The sequence below is a fragment of the Cibotium barometz genome, chromosome 25, assembly GCF_041138505.1.
Source record: "Cibotium barometz isolate CiBa-2024 chromosome 25, ASM4113850v1, whole genome shotgun sequence".
In the NCBI taxonomy this organism is placed as follows: domain Eukaryota; kingdom Viridiplantae; phylum Streptophyta; class Polypodiopsida; order Cyatheales; family Cibotiaceae; genus Cibotium; species Cibotium barometz.
The window spans coordinates 45,870,509-45,888,044 of NC_141070.1; the positions used below are offsets into that span (position 1 = coordinate 45,870,509).

A 17,536-nucleotide genomic window follows, 5' to 3' on the forward strand; every position below is an offset into this window, starting at 1 on the left:
CTGCACACCTCAAAAGCCGGAGGGAGGAATCTTACATTTGCCTAGAGAGGATGAATATTTTCCCAGAGAGGATGAATATTTATACATCTTACATTTTCCCAGAGAGGATGAATCTTACATTTTCCTAGAGAGGATGAATATTTATACATCTTAGAACAAGCTATCTTTTATTGTAACTAGAGTTCTTTATTTCCATCTTATAGCCTTAATACCTCTTGTAAAGAATCTTGCTATTGATCCTTAGAATCTTTCCTTATAGATCATTGATGAAGCCACATGTATCATGACATGCATGGTTTTCCATGGGTTGCATTAAGTTTGTATATGTTGAACTAGTACGTACCTGTACTTGTTTATCCCACATGCATCAATAGTAGTGTTCAATAATAGGCACACTAGCATAAGTTTGGATGAATTGAAAATGCCATTGTAATCGTATAAAGGCTAGGGAGTTTTTATTGAGAGTGTTTCTCTAGAGGGAGAAAGTGATGTGATGAATGGCCCATTAAGTAAAGAAGTAACATCCTTAGGGGGTTATTTAAAGGAGTTCATATTTGAATGGGCCATGTAATAAAGGAGCTTACATAAGCTTTCCCATAGGGGTGTTATCTAGAGGAGTTCATATTTGTTGATATCAATTGTGGGCATATTTTAAATACAGAGAGTTTTTTCCAAAGTTGGAAGGGGGCAAAGGCTGTTGTGAGAGCGAGCAGCAGAGGGTGGCCGGCTGAATATGGGGGAGAAAAAGCTTTCCTTTTTGATGGATAAGTTAAAAGCTATGGCATCATAGGGCAGGCCGGCCATTTCTTGCCATTTTACATCCATCCAACAATAAGCTAATTGTGGCTTGAAAAATAATAGTAGAAAACAAATTAAATTTTCTTGTAGCGACTTTCAATTGTCGTTAATGTTGATAATTGAATAGTTCTTTGTTTAGCAAATGAGGTTTCTCTTGCCATATGGCTGCTTATTCGATTGTAATTTTCGCCCCATTTGCATTCCTAGGTCATCTATATATAGAGATTATTGATAACCATTAATTGACCATTATAGGTTTAAGTGGGGCGATTAACTAGTTGATTAAGAGCTAAGTATGGCTTTGCACGTGTTGTCCAGGGCCATGTTGGTTCTTAATCTTGTGGTTTTGTTGGGGATTGGGAGTAATTACAAGGTATTAGCAAGGGGGTTGGAAGCTGAGGTTCACGGGTCTAATTATAATAAGAGTGCCAAAGATGAGGATCTTGTGGTGAACTTGCCAGGGCAGCCTAATGTGAGCTTTTCACACTATGCTGGCTATGTCACCACACGGGAGAGCCCTCTTCTATTGGTTCTTCGAGGCCGCCTCCGACCCCACATCCAAGCCCTTGCTTCTCTGGCTTAATGGAGGTCCATCTCTCTCGCCTTATTCATCTTAATGCGTGCATTAATGAGCTTAGTTAGTGCATAATCACTTGACGTGAAAGAGAACTTGCCAAGTCGCGACGTTAATTTGGCTAATTCTAGGACTAATTTGCTTGAATCTTTGCTTTAGCTGAGTGGGAGCAATGAATTCCTTGCATTCATCACTACATTTCGGTCATGCTCATGCGTAGTGCATTACTTGACATACAGTGCCAAATCACGATATTAATTTAGCCAATTAAATCTACAGATTAATTTGGCTAAATAGAGCCAAGCTTTTCTTTGGGCTAATTAATGTGGGTTAATGGATTCCTTGCAGGTCCGGGATGCTCATCTGTGGGGTATGGAGAGGCCGAAGAGCTTGGGCCATTCCGAGTAAACAAGGATGGTGCCAGCGTCTCGTTTAATAGTTATGCATGGAACAACGGTAATTTACTCGTGAATAGTTGCTAATCACGTCTTAAACACCACATTACGCTCGGCACGACATGGTATTCTCAACATCCAATCACATAATTCTCTTCATTGTTAAAGAAAATAAGCGCTTTGGTGCAATATATACCATTTTGAATATCCAATCGCATTTGAGTTCAATAAAATTATAGTGGAGAAAAGATAATTTCCAAATTCGGGGAAAAAATATCATTAATGTTCGACATGATGGTTTTTTTATTATCTAATCACATTAAGTATATATAAAAAAAAGTATCTAATCACATTTTCTTAATAGAGTAATAAATAGTAGTGGACATTTCTCTTTTTTTCCAAAAAATGACATGGCGTTTTTTTTTTACATGATTTTTCTCCCGGGAAAAAATCCGTTTAAGTCCTCCGCCCATTATTTTTGATAGAATAATGGTGGAAAAATGTGTCGAAATTTCTTTAAGAAAAACTACTTTCCAGAGAAGAAATTGGGTTAAAAACTAGTTAAAAATCACAAAGCTGGCGGTGCTATTTGGAATTTTGACTTTTTTATTAAATAAAAAAACGGATTATTTCGCAGAGGTGAATTTGCTGTTTATAGAGTCACCCGCTGGTGTGGGTTTCTCGTACTCCAACACAACAGCCGATTACGATGAGTTCGGTGACGCGCAAACCGGTACTTAATTAACACTTACCGTCAAATAAATCGAGCTCGTAGCTTTGGATGCCTACTCGTTTCTCCGGGGCTGGCTGGAGAGATTCCCCGAGTACAGAAGTCGCGATTTCTTCATCGCCGGCGAGAGCTACGCGGGTACGTAAAAATTTAAAGCTTAAATTCCAGGTAGGATAAGCTAAGATCAGATTAGTCTGTCATTGTTACTATAATTGCTTCTATCATCATCATTACACTAAACTGTAGTGATTAATGATTATTAATACAGGTTATTTATTTATTTATTTTTGCTTTTCACTTCAATCCGATTTCTGATTTGCTTTTGTGGGGAATCAACAAACCAGGCCATTATGACTCGCAAAATTGATCAGCGATGAAAATAACGCTGGCAGCTTTAATAAGATGAATCTCAAGGGCATTATGGTACGCTCAATTATCGAAAAGGCGGATATACTATATTAATAGCTTATTGAACTTTTAAATGTATTTAGTTCCACTTCACTTACCAACGCTATAAGCTTATTGAACTTGTAACGTATATTTAAGTATTTACTTCCACTTTACTTCATTAGGAGGTTTATGTCACGACCTTAAGAAAACACGTACATAAAAGAATTCTCGAATCCAAAATTGTAATACCCTTTTTCTATTATTTTGGAGAGGTGTTATCATTTTTTAGACCAAACTAATACACTTTCTAATTTCCACATCTTCTAAGCTTGTGAAACTTTTTGTAATCCACAACCCCCCCCCCCCCCCCCCCAAAAAAAAAAACCTCCAAGTATAACGAGGCATTATAGAAGTACATAACCCAATGCTTCTTGTAGATAATCTTATCAAATATCAAAGGAAAAATATAGTCAATAGAGGATAAATCAAAGTGCAGAGTCATTGTATATCATAAGGAAAAGTGTTGATACATCAATAAAGAAACAAGATTGAAGACATCTTTATATTTACATTTATAAAATTCTATTAGAGTTAATGATTTAAAGTTCACAGATGGGCAACGCATTGGTAGATGATGGGTTGGATACCAAGCAGGCTTTAAATTTGGCACCTACGTCTAGGTGCCATAGAAAATCTAGTGGCACTTTTGCCATCAACCATGGGTGTCAAAATGTCACCTTTGGCTAAAATTTTGAGTGCCCCTTTTAATAACAAACCATTTTACTTTGAGTAATGAAACCATATTAGTTTTGTAAGTGTTTCACAATTCAAAAGACGTCTTCTCATCACACAAAATACATTATAGCAAGAGAATTTTTAAAGGCATCATAAATTATTGAAGACTTTCAAGTTATTCCAATCAAAAGCATCATAATATTTGTGTATAATATTTGGCCTTTCCATATTTATTATGTATTGTGTACTATATTATATATATTTACTATATTATATATATTATATAGGATATATACCCCTGGTCACTTAGACCCCTAAGGCTAGGTGCCATTGGGCACTTCCCTTGTTTTTTCAAAGTGCCACGTTGGCACTTTTACCAGAAAACGGAGGTGCCATTTGGCACTTGAAATTGTGAAAGGCTCCCGTATGGGTGCCAAATTTAAAGCCTGATACCAAGGGGATAGTAGACTATGCATGGAGCCATGCAATTTTATCGGATGCCTTTTATGCAAACATAAGCATGACATGCGGCAACTACAGCAGTGAAGACTTATCTCTGGAGTGCGTGGATCTATTATATGACGTGTACACGCAATACACAACTATCAATATCTACAGCATCTACTCTGATGTAGCTCACAAAAGAAGAAACTTGCTTTAGCTCATAGATCACATGTATCCCTATTAATCACATGTACCCCTTATACTAGATTAACTCATAGCGAAGTGTCAAATTGAAAGTTACTATATACTCATACACGCTACAAACCATTTTCCCACCCAAAAATGACAAAAGTCAGTTTTCTAGCATTGCTGTTTTTCTGTTTCCATGGTTTATGATGTTTTTTGTACAACATGATGTTAATGCATGCCATACATAAGAGTCAAGACCTTTATCTATCATATGAACTATCTTCTTAAAGTTTATACCATTTTCTTAGGCGTGCCTTTTGTTTTGTTTGCTATGTTTTTTAAAGAGAAAAAAGCATGGTTTATTTATCAAAACATGTAGTCCTAAACTGACTTTTTGTTCCCCTATTCCCAAGGATCCGTGTTCTTACTCCGAAATCCCCACAAGGACCCCGATTCCCATTTCCCCATTTTTATTGTTGGCAACTACTTTAAGATTATTATGTGTGTGTGGGGCATGTGTGCATATACATTCATATATGTGTCTGTATACATACAAATACATTCATATGTGTGTGTATAACATGAAATCACTCAATGCCAAACACGTAAATGCATATATGCGTATTGTGGGTGTGTGCATGTGTGTGCGTGCGCGCGTGCGCGTGCATACCTGCACACAAGCAAGCATGTGCATGCACAAATCACCAATACTCCTACATGTGTGTGCGTGCGCGCGTGCGCGTGCATACCTGCACACAAGCAAGCATGTGCATGCACAAATCACCAATACTCCTACAAGTGCAACATTGAATTATTTTGATTACACATTCAAGTTCCATTTTGTAAATACTCAGCATGAAAAAAGGACCTTGATGGCTCTTTTTATTCTCATGATTAAAAGAGATAGGCTTACCAAACCACGTCATGAGAGGAGGCTTGGAACTCATGAGTTGTAGCATGACTTTGTTGTCTCCACCTCTTGATCACAAAAATCAGTTTTGTAGCTCTATTAGTGAGTATTTTTTATACCATTAGCATTATGATCAACCAACTTTTTTGTTAACTTTTATCCAAGTTTCCTAAGGATCGTATTCCTACCACTTTAATACTAAAAACAATGATTACATTTGCTAGCTTTAAACTAAATGTAACTCTTGGTTTTATGATAACAAATCAATTACCAAATAACATGCTCACTACCTTTGATGTTTTATCTCAAAAACTTGAGGAATCTCTTAGTTCTAAGGTTGAAAAAGATGTGAATAGGCTTGGCATCATCAATAATTAGAGCTAATTAATCTCAATAAGTTTCAAGTAAGGATTATGTTACTAAAATTTTTCAGTGGTGCAGTCCAACATGAGAATTCCGAGTGGTGGGGGAGGAGGAGGGTACGACCCTTGCATGAGTGATTATGTGCTAGCATACCTCAATCGGCCAGACGTGCAACAAGCTTTGCATGCCACCCAAACTGGCCCTTCCGTCAACTGGACTGCATGCAGGTATACCTCCCTCTTCATGTGTTATACCCTTGGATGATCACCATTGTTGAACTTCTTAAGACAGCAAGAAATCAAACACCATTGCTGAACTTCTTAAGACAGCAAGAAAGCAAACACCTGTATTTTTTTTCAACTGGCTTTCGGCCCAAGATCCTCCCATAGTTACCAAATTTCACCGTCCGTAGATAGCCACCCGTAGGCATGCCGTGCCGAGGAAGCACCAAGGGGGGTTTTGAACCCATGACTTTTCGGTCCTAGGCAAACACCTTCACCACTCGAGCTATCACATCATTGGCCAAACACCTGCATTCATGTGAGTTTTGGTGTACGAATTTGCATTGTGCTAACTTGTCTCTATGACTTTGCTTGGTAGCCATCTTCTCACAAATTGGACCGATTCCCCATTCTCTATGTTGCCCACGCTGAAGGAGCTCATGGGAGAGGGCCTCCGTGTGTGGATGTTCAGGTGTGAGCCTTAATTAACGTTTTTACACACAAGCTGTCAAGGATACCTATCAAAATAAGCTTTTATTTTCGATTAGATCCAGACTGTAACATAATAATATGTAATTGAACAGAGATAACACTCACCACTTCAAATTAAGAAATGGGGCAGTTCATTAATTTGGTGGTTAAAGATTATTTATTATTATTATTATTATTTGGTTTTGCTTGGGAATAACCAAATTATTACAGTGGAGATTGGGATGGTCGCCTTCCGGTGTTATCTACACGTTAGTCTATTGGGTCACTGGACTTGCCAACCAAGATGGATTGGTACCCATGGTATTATCAACAGCAGGTGAATGATTACATTATAAAAATTTAAATTAGAAGAAGATTAAGGGAATGAATATGCACCTAATTAACAAGATGGTAATGTTTTTGGCTGCTGTGCTGCTGAAGGTGGCGGGATGGAGTCAGGTGTACGAGGGCATCACTTTTGCCACAGTCAGAGGGGCCGGCCACACAGTGCCCTCCTTCCAGCCCGGTCGAGCGCTTACCCTTCTTTCAAACTTCTTGGCTGGATCCCCCCTCCCTCGAGCCCCCTCCCTGCCTCCCCACAGCATTAATCCGAATACCTCTCATAAATAATTTAATTTGTTTTTCATCAATGGCATACCCTAACACACTATTTAATCGAGAATTTTAAAAAAAAAACCTTTGTCAACCCATGCCACATTGAGCTCTCAAGATTAATCCTAAGAAATTTTATCACTCTACTTCCAATGTGTTTATGCTCCTAATACCTTAATAATTTTAAGGCTTTAGGGTAAGTGTTCCTAATACAACATTCATGCTTAAGGGTTTAGGGTTAATGCATGCTTCTTTACTCTAACCCGTATTACTCATGCACATCACATGAAATGTTGTTCGTGAAATTTGTTTCTTCTTATAGATACTTTGGAAATGAAAGTAAGATTTTCACTAATCATATTTTTTACCTTTCATCTTTAAATATCATCTTCAAGCAATCGATTATAATTTCACGTTTTATCCTGTGTAAGCTATAATAGCCTACACTTCCTATGTTAACAAACTATAATAGCCTACACTTCCTATGTCAACATTGCATTTTTACACCTTGTCACCACTTGAACCATGTTAGTGTCTAGACCTAGAACTCCAAAGACATCCACCCTAGTTAAATTTACTTGTTAAATTTAATGCTAGGTATCCATTAGCTATGGGTTTTCTTTCCCAAAATTCTTGATAACCGTGATCCCTCAACATTTAAAAGGATCAACGGCAAAGCACAAAGACTAGATGAGGGAACCCCTTCTAAAGCATTCAAAAAAATAAGCATTTCAAAATGCTTATTTTTTCAACATGAAGAGTGTAATTGTTCCATATATAATGCTAGATGACTTATTGTATTTTTTTCACTTTCAATGTTAAATTAAATATAATGGTTACAATGCCATATTGAGAGAGTATAATCAAGGAGGCATAATGTAGATTCTGCATATGTTCTATAATATCATATAAAGGAAGAAAAATAGCGTCCACGAGAATATAAAACAAATTATAAAGTTGCATAGCAAGCTTCATCCAAACTTATTACCAGCTTACTTTGAAAAATGTTTGCAAGAGATAATACACATCATGAGTTTGCCATCTCTTCTTTACATCATGCTTGAAGAAATGATTGCTAGACTTCATGCAACTTACTCACTTTGAAAAATGTTTGTAAGAAATAATACACATAGTGCATTTGTCAACTCTTTTTTATATCCTATGTACAGTGCGCATATACCCTGAGGCTAGCCCCGTGCCTGTGCCCCACACCCGCATGCCACACTCATGCGCAACACATTTGGACAAACCCCCATGACCACCATGAGCTTCCTATTGCTATAGTAAGATTCTATCACCATGTGAAGCTTCCTAATCAATCCCTCTTCACCATATCATACCATAGTAGCCCCCTTTGAAGCTTTTTCACATTGCTACTTATTTAAAGATTAACCTTAAGCTAATGTGTGTTTAAATAGTCTATTGCATTTTGTGAGTCACTAGTCTTGTTCCAAAAAGCGTGAGCTTTTTATGAGCTTCCTATTGCTACCTTATACTTCTATCACTTTGTGAAGCTTCCTAATCACTCTCTTCACCAAATCATACCACAACAGGCGGTAGTAAGCCGCTTTTTAAGCTTTTTCCCATCCTATTCAAAGCTTAATATTGAGCTAATTGTGTGTTTTAGAAGCTTAATTTCTCCTTGTTTTTTTTCTCATATGAGGCTTAATCTCTCAATTAGATCTATACCTTCTATACATAGTGACTCAATGATTCTAAACCTTTCTCCTTGTCATTACTAAGCTTTCTATCAAGTCAATGTGGGATTAAAACACTTTATTAATGCTCTAAAATATTTCCAGATTTTCTCTAATGAAAGGGAAATTCCATAATCTTCATTCTATTACTTTATTAATGAATTCTTGCAATAGTAGTATTGTTTAGGCATCAAGTATCAAGGGAAAATTACTAATGCATGCATCAAGACCCTTGATGGTGCAATTTGGTGTGTTGCAAAGCTTGGAAGGTTATGGAGATTCTTAGATACAATGGGGAGCCTCCAAAGACAGCCTAACGAGCTGAATATTAGATTTTCTCTAAGTAAGGATTAATTTGTGAGTAAGAAAAAATAACATGCTAAATTTAGGCTTGCGTAGATTGTTGTTATCTTTCCAATACATCTAAAAGAGGTTATTGAAGGTTTTTCTTCTTTAATCAAATATAATGTTAATGTTTTGATTAAATCAAACTAACCACTTTGATTAAATCTCGTATTTAAGGCAAAGCCTGAACATAGATAGAGTCCATGTGTTCTAATGATTGTGAAGGTGGCTTGTGGCTAGATTCAATTAGCCTCTAATTAACTTGCTTAATCCTATGATAGCATGGCTTTATTAGGTTCTCGACTTATATCTCTAATGATTAAGGACTTCATGAATTGCTTTTTTTTAACAAATTAAGAAGTGAGTTTAAGAACCTTGGTGTTATTAGTCAAGATTAGTGTTATGCCTGCCTTCATTCAATAAGAGGTGGCCTTGTTGAGATTCTAGGATCTATTGTAAAGTGAAGAAGAATCTCTGAAAGACATCCAACCTCTCATTTCAATTCTTTAGTTTCACTTTAAAGTAAGTACTAATGATTTTCTTCTCTATGGACTAATAAGGATTAGCATACTAATCTATGCTCTTCTCCCATGACTAAGTTTTTTAATGATGTCATCCAAGCTAAGATTAGAAGTTTGGAATTTGAATGTTAATGAATACCTAATTAAACTAGGATTAAGGTGATGACTCCTAATCATGTCATTAGAAAAAGATTCAACAAAAAAATAGGTAAATTTTCTTTTTTCAAAGAATAAAGATTATAGATGATTATATTCTTATGAGGAGTTAATTCATGGAATATATATTCCCACGTTTTTCATTATTGATGGATTAGAGTTAATCCATGGAGTATATATTCCCATGTTTCCCAATTTTATGAATTCTCTTAGATGGGTTTAGATTGGGACGCCTTGCTAAATCCGTGCGATCATAGCTTACTTTGCACATACGTGGGTGATTCTTTACATGCATTTGCTTGTATTTCTAGTCAATTAATAATTAATTAGTTGGTGTATTTTATGTAAGTGTCGATCATTGGATGAGATAATAGAAGCGACCTAGTGGTGGTCAGGAATATATTTTGTGAGACTCAACTTTGGGTGTCAAGACAGACACGTGTGTCTAAAATGATTGTTATGAATAATTTAAGGTTGAGTTTTATATTCTAATAATCCATTTTCAAATAAAAATAGTATAAAATATCAAAAGTAAAAATAAATATACTTTAATATCATATAATAATATGTACACTAACAAGCCTCGAACCAACCAAAATCTCAATTAAAGAAAAGAAATCTAGAACCTCAAAAACCAAGGACAAGCAGAAGGTAGCAGTCAAAATGAGATCAAATGAGGATAGGAAAATCAAAACAATCTCACCAAATTGACTTAAGTCAACTCAGAATACAGGAACGTCTGCTACACAAGAACCATCAAAACTTGCATGTGAAACTATTGATGATGGTAGAAAAAAACAGGTTTTGCTAAGCAAACAAAGAGACTGGGAGACAAGTGTTACATGGAGGGACATAAACAAAAATCCCGAAAAAAACTTTTTCTTGTGCCACCACATGGGAAAAAAAGAGATTAGAAGCTAGTGAACCTTTCCAACAAAATGAAGAAGAATTGGTCACAATTTACAATTCTAAGTGAAACGTAGAAGAGCATGGTAAGAATGGTTTAATGGTGGATCGTCACCCGGCCCGCCGCAACCATTGACTCCTCCCCATTGACTTTCCAAGTGTTGCACAAGATAAACACAACCAAATGGAGAATTATCAGTTTCCCTTTCAAAATGAGCTTGATTTGTCAAATGAAACTCAACCTCTAAGAGTTATCAATTTCCCTTGGAAAATGAGCCAAATTTGCTAAATGAAACTCAACCTCTAGACAAGGTGATTGGAGAGAACTCAATGTGTTGTATGGAGGCGAAACGAGATGTCATTAGCTTATTGCAATGATAAGCTAGATGCAAAAGAAACTGAAAGTGTCCATGCCAATGAGACGACACAAATGTCAACTCAACCAATGGGAAGGGGTAAACAAACTGAATGTGTCTTTGTACACATTAAGTGTTGTGGACCTTGGCAATGACCTTCAAACTCTTGATCAACGAAGTGAATGAGGATGATTCATTAAAAACTCTATGCCACCTCTTGAGTATCCAATCAACATTTGGCTAGATTTCCTAGTGGGAAAAGACATTCAATGAAAGCAAGAGGTGATTAGCCGAGCAATGCTACTCATAATACTATTTCAATTGGGAGTTCAGGCTAATCCACGCTCACTCTGAGATAAATGAATGTGCTAGATGCTGATGGCCAATACCTCAAAGTTTGGGGTTATTTCTCACACTCAATTCTTACTCAGGATGATAGTATCAAATGTGAATTCCAAGTTACCCCTGAGGATTTACAAGACATTGTCCTCATTGGTAGGGATTGGTTGGTAGGGATTGGTTGGTTGGTTGACACTTGGTACTCCATTAATCAAAGAAAGAAAACCATCTTCTTGGAAATCCCTGAAACATCCTTCACATTTCTCTTATGACTAGAGGAAACCTTACCTAAAAGTGAGACTATAGAGTTTGAACATCTCTTGCTAAGTGCTGAAAGCTCAAAAACTTGAAGCTTCAGAACCTAAGACTCTAGAACCTAAACCGTTCCAATGGATTTCTAGAATATTACAGTCAACTAGGAACCTAGTTTTCCATGTGCGGACGAAACACATTGAGTTACATTACCACTTCGTCAAAGGTGCATCTCTAACAATCTCTAACAATCTCCAAGTAATAGGATGTGGATTATTAAAGTCTTCACCACATCAAAATGAACAGCTTTAGGATGTGGATTATTAAAGTCTTCACCACATCAAAATGAACAGCTTTTGGATGACTCCATAGTAGGTATTGAAAAGGAAAAGTATTTGCAAATTTTGGATGGTTTTCTCAATCATTTAACAGAGAGCTATTCTTAGATTCACCATGTTACCTTGGTAGAGCACAAAATTGATCTCAAACACAAAGCAAACCAGTAGTGCAAAGGCAAAGGCATTTAGGAGTGCTGCAAGTAGAAGTGCTCAAGAAAGAGGTAGTGACCGTACTTGAGGCTGGTGGTGGTGGTCACTCCAAAAAAGGTGAATTGGCTACTCTAACTTTGTCGTCTCTTAAGATGGCTACTCTTGCATTGATAGATTTCGGTTGGCTAGAGCTTCAAGATGTTAAGCACTACTTGGACACTAGTTATTTCCCTAATGGATTAAACCCTCAACAAAAGAAAAGGCTTGTAAGGAAAGCTCGTCATACACCATGTTGGGTGATGTCCTATATAAGCAAGGTAAAGATAGGATTCTTAGACGGGTGGTGAGTCTTGAAGAGTCTGAAAGGACTATGGAAATGTGTCATGAATGCTGAGATCATTTTGCCTCCACCAGCACTACTCGTAAAATTCTTAACATAGGGTATTAGTGGCCTCTACTTCACAAAGATGTCCATGAATGGTGTAAAAGCTGTAAAATGTGCCAAGAGTATGGGCGGTGCCAATAGTTGATTCTCAAGCCCTTGAATCCTGTTGTTCCAGCATATGCTATATTTGAAAGATGGAGATTGGATTTTGTGGGTCCACTCCCTCATTCTTCACAACAAGGGAAGTGTTATATTCTTGTGGCTACATATTATGCAACCAGGTGGACTGAAGCAAAGGCTACAGTCAATAATTAGGCAGTTACTATGGCATCAATTCTCATGGAATGTATATATGCTCATTTTGGGTGCCCAACACTGGAAATCCTTACACATGGAGGAAGATCCCACAGGAAATCCTTACACATGGAGGAAGATCTTTTAAGAATGAATTGATTGAATCTTTGGTACAAAAACTAAATGAAAATTGTTCTTTGTTAGCTCCCTACTATCCCCGATGCAATGGTTTAGTAGAAAAGACTAATGGTTTGCTTTATGGATCTTTGGCTAAGCTAGTGGATGCTGCTAAGAAGAGGAAATGGGATGTTCATTTACCGTAAGTCTTATGGGCTTACAGGACCACTCACAAGCTTTCTCTTGGTTTCACACCCTTTCAATTGGTCAATGGGGTGGAAGCCATTCTACCCATAGAGTTGGAAATCACCAGCCTTCATACCTCTTGCACATAGGGATGATGATAATGATGCTCGTGTCCAATGTGTAGTGAAACTAGAAATCTTAGATGAGAAGTGGATTCAAGCTCGTGTCCAATGTGTAGTGAAACTAGAAATCTTAGATGAGAAGTGGATTCAAGCACTTCAAATATTGGAAGCAACACAACAACATCATAAAGCAAGGCTTGACACTTCAGCAAAGTAAAAGAAGAAACTAGAGATTAAGAAAGGAAGCTTGGTGATGAGGTATGATGGTCGTGTGTGGAAAAGCATCTCGATGAGAAGCTTCTTTTGATGCTGAGGTTCTTTCAAGCTGAAGCAGAAGTTCAAGAAGAAGGAATTAGAGATCAAGAAAGGAATCTTGGTGATGAGGTATAATGGGTGTGTGGAAAAGCATCTAGATAAGAAGGTTCTTAGACACTGGGAAGATCCTTTCAAAGTGAACCAGAAGTTCAAAAATAACACCTAACTTTTTGAAGATGCAAGCAGTCGAGGTACTAGGACATACTAATGAGTACTGACTGAAGCTGTTTTTCCCTCGAGTTCCATGGCCAACAGACCCCCCGTGAGGTGCATGGAGATCTACTTGGGGGGGGGAGCAGGAGGGGGAGATCTACTTGGGAGAGATCTACTTGGGGGGGGGAGGAGGAGGAGGGGGAGACGCTGTGACACCAATAATTAATATCTTTAGCTTTTAACTTTTGTACATATTTTAGAGGCTTTGTAATAGACATTAATGTTGGAAACTTGTGGGGCCACAATGTAGTGGGCAGCATTAAGACCCACTCATGAACCTTACGTGACCAAAAATTGTGTGGGATCCGTGGGCTGACCTGACCCATAGTGAGACATCAACATGGTGAGGTGTTCATGGAGATTGAGGGAATATCAGCATGGTGACATGCTCATAAATTTTGTGGGAACCACAGTGAAGTGTCAATATGGTGGCTGGGTACACCATGAAAGGATGGGATGATGCCTTCCTCATGAGGCCTACAAAGCCCACGGTGGAATGAAAGGAGCTACAAGCTTGTGGTACCTACAATGTCATGATGGCATGGCTTCTTTTGGGTGGATACCCTGACAGCGGCTACCTCGACAATAGACTTCAATATTTTATTTCCTAAGGTTTTATTTCATGTGCCAATGTGCACATTATTGTGAATACCACAAGTATGCTCTATAAATACTTTGGTATGGTTGTATGGGAGTGATGTAGAAATTAAAGTGGATCCTTGATGTCTACATGGCTTACTTATGTATTTTTATAATGTTACCATTAGGTAGCGTGTGGAGGGCATGTGGAAACACATGGAAAAGTGTGTAGAAATTAAAGTGGATCCTTGATGTCTACATGGCTTACTTGCGTATTTTTATAATGTTATTTACCATTAGGTAGCATGAAGAGGGCATGTGGAAGCACATGGAAAAGTGTGGAGAAGTGCATAATTGTCAAGACCTTTTCACCATGCATACATGGATGAGAAGAATTTTAACATTTGTAGAGTGGAAATACCACATAAGCGTCTACATGGCTTGACTCTTGTCCCATGCTTGAAGAATCTCTAAATAAATAATTGAAGCAACAAAGACTTAGCCAAAGGAAACAATTGATGGTGACATCCACCATTATGTCATGGGAGATGAGAAATTTCTACATTTGTTCATATGTAACAGAGGAATGGTGACTTCCACCTATGAAAGGAGCCCTCCTTTCCCCATAGCCTTACTATGCCCTCCTAGTGCCCAATTAGCCATCTAGCAAATGTGAATTAGCCTATGTTTCTTTTTGTGTGAAACAGTTTCCTCAAGATTTCCCATGGTGTGCTCCCTTATTTGGTCTTCACAGTGGGCTTCAATTCACTCCAATTACAAGTTAGAGACCAGTTAGTTGTTGTAAGTCCATCTTATTTTGTGTGTTGTTGATTGATATTAATGCCACCATGGGTTACACTCAATTCTCTTCATTCTTCTTTATACTCATCGTTGAGTAAATAGCAAGTTTTTTCCCATTTCGGCCCTACTATTAAAATATCTTCTAATTATCTATTTCTTATGAGCCTTGATTGCATGAATCACTAATATATAAGCTTCAAATCTGATGCATATTCAATAGTGGGAGTGTTACCATGATGTAGTACTCAACTCCCAAATTTGGGTGTTTAAAGAGGGAGTGCCGATCTTTGACAATGTATCACCCTTTCATGTAAACTGGTAAATTGGTAATATATTCTTGGTTGCTCATTAGTTTTTGGTGTGCTATATATGGTCTTGAAGAATTTTCTTATCTCTACCTTGCTATGATATCAAATTTTCTTATCTCTTGCTTGCTATGATATCAAATTTTTATGCAATCTATCTAAACAACCGCAACCATGATATCTTTGAGTATGCCTAATCTTGATTAGTGCACTTTTAGACAACTTTACCCCCTTATAAAAAATCTACCATAACTTCTTGCTCGACTATCCAATTACAAAAGTCTTTATATGTCTGCAAAGCTCTTTTTGAGCTCTACAAGCGTATGCTATCCATTTTAGGTCAAGTATTTTGTCTATTTTATTATTAATATCTGCATGAAGCTGATTTTTCATATAAATTTACGATTTTTAGCTTATGTTTGTGTGTCTCTCTAGTTATGAGTATGATGTGCTTCTGATAATGTTCATCTTCTCAAGTGTCTTGAATCTTCATTTTCTTAAAAATGATGCAACCCAACCCAACCGACCAATTTGTCTGAATGAGTCACATCAACAGATCCCCTTTACCTCTTTTTACATAGTTCTAAGCTTAAACATTTTCTTCCAACGTTCTCTTGGGGCTGACCTACTAGCTCAAATTTATACTTCCCCATAACCTTTCTAATTCCCTCCTATGAATTATTATAAGAGCTACCCATTTCAATACAAGTTCTTTGTAGCACCTACTAGCACAACTTTACCTAGGTCTTTGTTTGTGTCTGGTAAGGTAAACCACAATGGATTTTTATTACTTTTTTTGTAAATAAAATTTTATTAGTAATTCTCTCTTTTGTGTGTCGATCCACGAAAGAAAGAGACATCCATGTTGCATACTTAATGCAGTGGATATGCATTGCCATCCATGTTGCATACTTAATGATATGCATCGCCATCCTAACATATATTGGGCGTCATACACTGCCCATGGTTGATGACTCTAAAGTGCTTCATTTTTCTAATGACTGCTAGATTGATTGATTGATTCTCACATCTTTCAATATTTTGTTTTTTTGGATTTTGGTCTTCTTCATCGTTGTTGCAAAGCAAGAACGATTTTTGCATGTTCCTTTAGATATTGATTCTTATTCAATGATATTCTTATTCTATGTGCATGTGGCAGTTCTGTGTGTGTGTGTGCTCGTGCATGCACATGTCATGTGTGTGTGCTCGTGCATGCACATGTCATGTGTGTGTGTGTTCTTTGTGTTGAGATTTCTAATATGGGATTGATCATGGTGATTATCAAGGTAGATTAAGCATAACTAAGGTGGGTTAAACCACACCAAAAGCTCCATGAGAGAGAGAGAGAGAGAGAGAGAGAGAGAGAGAGAGTAGCACACTCAACACAATCTCTATTGCATATGCTTGCATGAACCATACAACGAGGCTTCTAATATAAATAACTTTACATGTCATCATGCCATGTGGCAACTCCTTTTCCACATTCTTTTATGTGTCTCTCACCATTCACACATCTTATGTGGCATTCTTATCCATCCACACACTCAAGATAATATCTAGCACCTCTAGGGTGCTTTCACATACTCAAGCCCAAGATTCACCCTCCAGAATGTAAACTTGGGTTCACTCACCCCCAACAGTTTCGCATTGCCAGTCTCAACACTCCCCCTCAATGCGAATTGGAGTGTGCAACAAGTGTGTGTGCATGTGTCTAGCCAACCTAGACACCTCAAGTTTGTTTCGAGTACCAAGTTGCTCGGGCAGAACAAACCAAGTGCTTTTAGGACACCCACGTGTCTGGGAAAAGGAACCAACCCATAAAGTGCATCACCCATGCATGCACAACTTAACGCATACCACAGTTACATCCATTTCAAGCACCTACGGGCTCAGGTAGGGGACCCTCATAACATGGGTGAGTTTCAAGTTACAATCCTTTTTAGGGCTCTTCGTGGCCTGGGCAGGGCACCCGCATACGTATACAAAATAACCATGTGCCACTCATGGTCACCTTCGTAGATCACAACATGGCTACATCAATATCCTTTGCATCTCTTGCATATATCATAGTGGGCTCACATAGCTTCAAGAGACCGAAAAATGTGTGTGTATATAAATGCTTTAAAGCATATGAATGAAAGCTTATGCTTGGAGTACACCATGCAAATTTCGAACCCTTATCTCTTAGGGTTTTAAACAACCACCTTGAGTTATAAACATAAAAAAGGCCTTATCCTTTCTTTGTGGTCGGTCACTCTGCATGCTTCTCCTAAGGTCAAGCTTCATCTTCTCCATGTTGCCCTACACGTAGACTTCACACCCACCAT

At 37.7% G+C, this 17,536-nt stretch overlaps 1 pseudogene across 1 annotated transcript; it reads left to right on the top strand.

The window, feature by feature from the left end:
* The first annotated feature begins 1,093 nt into the window (after nucleotides 1-1,093).
* LOC147624626 (putative serine carboxypeptidase-like 23) lies at nucleotides 1,094-6,850 on the top strand (annotated as a pseudogene). Its single transcript, XR_015269136.1, has 11 exons — nucleotides 1,094-1,386; nucleotides 1,721-1,828; nucleotides 2,405-2,500; nucleotides 2,543-2,635; nucleotides 2,842-2,920; nucleotides 3,500-3,524; nucleotides 4,066-4,253; nucleotides 5,607-5,755; nucleotides 6,129-6,221; nucleotides 6,452-6,557; nucleotides 6,662-6,850. The product of XR_015269136.1 is annotated as a putative serine carboxypeptidase-like 23 (transcript).
* Nucleotides 6,851-17,536: the final 10,686 nt, after the last annotated feature.